Genomic DNA, 4600 nt, shown 5'->3' on the forward strand with positions numbered 1-4600 from the left:
TGTTCCGCCTGATATGTGACTGTGTGACTGTGTACTCAGGATCACTGGGAATTGATGTAGCTGGTCGGCCATCTGTCCTGTCTCCGTAATAATTACAGATATAGATGAAATATTGGTGCGAGTACATATCACCGTGTGTGTCAGCCCATGACATATGGAGGTCATGACTACCATCTGTTCTGTGCATGACAGCAGTCGGTGGACAGAAGCTCTACAAGTACAACATTTCCCTACAGTAATGATATATTGTGTTCATGTAATTGTGCACAGGCACACACTTCTTGTAACAATCCAGCGAATAATTTGACCTACTTATATTATTTTCATGCTCGAAGATTGGAAGGATAGTCTACAAAAGAAAGCCATGTTCCGTTCCCAACACTCTAGATTCTCCAGTTTAAGAACTGGTCCCATGATATATCACAATATTGTCATGCCGTTTCAGGATTGTATAAAGAGGTAGTATACAGTAAAGACTCACTACAGGCAGACAGTCTACTAAACAGACATTTTGAAAATATATATTTCGTTTCGAAACATGATTTGAATTTCTTACTGCATCAGTCAGAAGGCTAGTCTGTCATACTGACCTTGAAGCAAGTATATCTAAGAAAGGACACTCAAGTCTGGAAAATGTGGCAAGTCTAGATTTCCACATCTTCAGCTTCTGAAGATGAAGAAAATCTCAGGGCTCCTTTTCATTAAATTTTATTTTTTTATAAAGTGAAGTTTTCTTTCTGTAAAAAAGTTCATTTCAGAGACTAGTTGTTACTATGTCTATCCTTCGCCCCACTTCACCCAGCAGACAGCTCAGTCAAACCATTACGCTTGAAATTTGAAGACTGATATTCTTGTGTAGATATTGGCGAGATGTGTGTATCCCGGACCCATTTACCACCTTAACCACAATCTGGGCCAAATGTTCTCACAATGAGCGATACATATTACGGTATGTGTTAAATTGTTATTAGAGAAATAAAGTTGTGACGTCACTTCCAGACGGACTCTTTGGTTCCTGTATGTTTGGCTAATGTAATGGAGATGTAATATGCTGGTTAATGTATGATACTCATAACAGAATGGTTCCTGTATGTTTGACTAATGTAATGGAGATGTAATATGCTGGTTAATGTACGATACTCATAACAGAATGGTTCCTGTATGTTTGGCTAATGTAATGGAGATGTAATATGCTGGTTAATGTACGATACTCATAACAGAATGGTTCCTGTATGTTTGACTAATGTAATGGAGATGTAATATGCTGGTTAATGTACGATACTCATAACAGAATGGTTCCTGTATGTTTGGCTAATGTAATGGAGATGTAATATGCTGGTTAATGGACGATACTCATAACAGAATGGTTCCTGTATGTTTGACTAATGTAATGGAGATGTAATATGCTGGTTAATGTACGATACTCATAACAGAATGGTTCCTGTATGTTTGGCTAATGTAATGGAGATGTAATATGCTGGTTAATGTACGATACTCATAACAGAATGGTTCCTGTATGTTTGCTTGATGTAATGGAGATGTAATATGCTGGTTAATGTACGATACTCATAACAGAATGGTTCCTGTATGTTTGACTAATGTAATGGAGATGTAATATGCTGGTTAATGTACGATACTCATAACAGAATGGTTCCTGTATGTTTGGCTAATGTAATGGAGATGTAATATGCTGGTTAATGTATGATACTCATAACAGAATGGTTCCTGTATGTTTGACTAATGTAATGGAGATGTAATATGCTGGTTAATGTACGATACTCATAACAGAATGGTTCCTGTATGTTTGGCTAATGTAATGGAGATGTAATATGCTGGTTAATGTATGATACTCATAACAGAATGGTTCCTGTATGTTTGACAGATGTAATGGAGATGTAATATGCTGGTTAATGTGTATATGCGATACTCATAACAGAATGGTTCCTGTATGTTTGGCTAATGTAATGGAGATGTAATATGCTGGTTAATGTACGATACTCATAACAGAATGGTTCCTGTATGTTTGGCTAATGTAATGGAGATGTAATATGCTGGTTAATGTATGATACTCATAACAGAATGGTTCCTGTATGTTTGACTAATGTAATGGAGATGTAATATGCTGGTTAATGGACGATACTCATAACAGAATGGTTCCTGTATGTTTGGCTAATGTAATGGAGATGTAATATGCGGGTTAATGGACGATATTCATAACAGAATGGTTCCTGTATGTTTGGCTAATGTAATGGAGATGTAATATGCTGGTTAATGTACGATACTCATAACAGAATGGTTCCTGTATGTTTGACTAATGTAATGGAGATGTAATATGCTGGTTAATGTACGATACTCATAACAGAATGGTTCCTGTATGTTTGACTAATGTAATGGAGATGTAATATGCTGGTTAATGTACGATACTCATAACAGAATGGTTCCTGTATGTTTGGCTGATGTAATGGAGATGTAATATGCCGGTTAATGGACGATACTCATAACAGAATGGTTCCTGTATGTTTGACTAATGTAATGGAGATGTAATATACTGGTTAATGGACGATACTCATAACAGAATGGTTCCTGTATGTTTGGCTAATGTAATGGAGATGTAATATGCTGGTTAATGTACGATACTCATAACAGAATGGTTCCTGTATGTTTGACTAATGTAATGGAGATGTAATATGCTGGTTAATGTACGATACTCATAACAGAATGGTTCCTGTATGTTTGGCTGATGTAATGGAGATGTAATATGCTGGTTAATGTACGATACTCATAACAGAATGGTTCCTGTATGTTTGGCTAATGTAATGGAGATGTAATATGCTGGTTAATGTACGATACTCATAACAGAATGGTTCCTGTATGTTTGACTAATGTAATGGAGATGTAATATGCTGGTTATGTTACTCATAACAGAATGGTTCCTGTATGTTTGATAATGTAATGGAGATGTAATATGCTGGTTAATGTAATACTCATAACAGAATGGTTCCTGTATGTTAATGTAATGGAGATGTAATATGCTGGTTAATGTGTAATGATACTCATAACAGAATGGTTCCTGTATGTTTGACTAATGTAATGGAGATGTAATATGCTGGTTAATGTCACGATACTCATAACAGAATGGTTCCTGTATGTTTGACTAATGTAATGGAGATTAATGCTGGTTAATGTCACGATACTCATAACAGAATGGTTCCTGTATGTTTGACTAATGTAATGGAGATGTAATATGCTGGTTAATGTACGATACTCATAACAGAATGGTTCCTGTATGTTTGACTAATGTAATGGAGATGTAATATGCTGGTTAATGTACGATACTCATAACAGAATGGTTCCTGTATGTTTGGCTAATGTAATGGAGATGTAATATGCTGGTTAATGTACGATACTCATAACAGAATGGTTCCTGTATGTTTGACTAATGTAATGGAGATGTAATATGCTGGTTAATGTACGATACTCATAACAGAATGGTTCCTGTATGTTTGGCTAATGTAATGGAGATGTAATATGCTGGTTAATGTGCGATACTCATAACAGAATGGTTCCTGTATGTTTGGCTAATGTAATGGAGATGTAATATGCTGGTTAATGTACGATACTCATAACAGAATGGTTCCTGTATGTTTGGCTAATGTAATGGAGATGTAATATGCTGGTTAATGTACGATACTCATAACAGAATGGTTCCTGTATGTTTGGCTAATGTAATGGAGATGTAATGTGGGATATAATATGCTGGTTAATATGGCAATGGAGATCATGTATGTTTGTATGTTTGACTAATGTAATGGAGATGTAATATGCTGGTTAATGTACGATACTCATAACAGAATGGTTCCTGTATGTTTGGCTAATGTAATGGAGATGTAATATGCTGGTTAATGTACGATACTCATAACAGAATGGTTCCTGTATATGTTTGGCTAATGTAATGGAGATGTAATATGCTGGTTAATGTACGATACTCATAACAGAATGGTTCCTGTATGTTTGGCTAATGTAATGGAGATGTAATATGCTGGTTAATGTATGATACTCATAACAGAATGGTTCCTGTATGTTTGACTAATGTAATGGAGATGTAATATGCTGGTTAATGTACGATACTCATAACAGAATGGTTCCTGTATGTTTGGCTAATGTAATGGAGATGTAATATGCTGGTTAATGTACGATACTCATAACAGAATGGTTCCTGTATGTTTGACTAATGTAATGGAGATGTAATATGCTGGTTAATGTACGATACTCATAACAGAATGGTTCCTGTATGTTTGGCTAATGTAATGGAGATGTAATATGCTGGTTAATGTACGATACTCATAACAGAATGGTTCCTGTATGTTTGACTAATGTAATGGAGATGTAATATGCTGGTTAATGTCACGATACTCATAACAGAATGGTTCCTGTATGTTTGGCTAATGTAATGGAGATGTAATATGCTGGTTAATGTACGATACTCATAACAGAATGGTTCCTGTATGTTTGCTTGATGTAATGGAGATGTAATATAACTGGTTAATGTACGATACTCTCATAACAGAATGGTTCCTGTATGTTTGACTAATGTAATGGA

The sequence above is a fragment of the Haliotis rubra genome, unplaced genomic scaffold (genome assembly GCF_003918875.1).
Source record: "Haliotis rubra isolate DU_JTF1 unplaced genomic scaffold, ASM391887v1 Scf241, whole genome shotgun sequence".
Classification (NCBI taxonomy): domain Eukaryota; kingdom Metazoa; phylum Mollusca; class Gastropoda; order Lepetellida; family Haliotidae; genus Haliotis; species Haliotis rubra.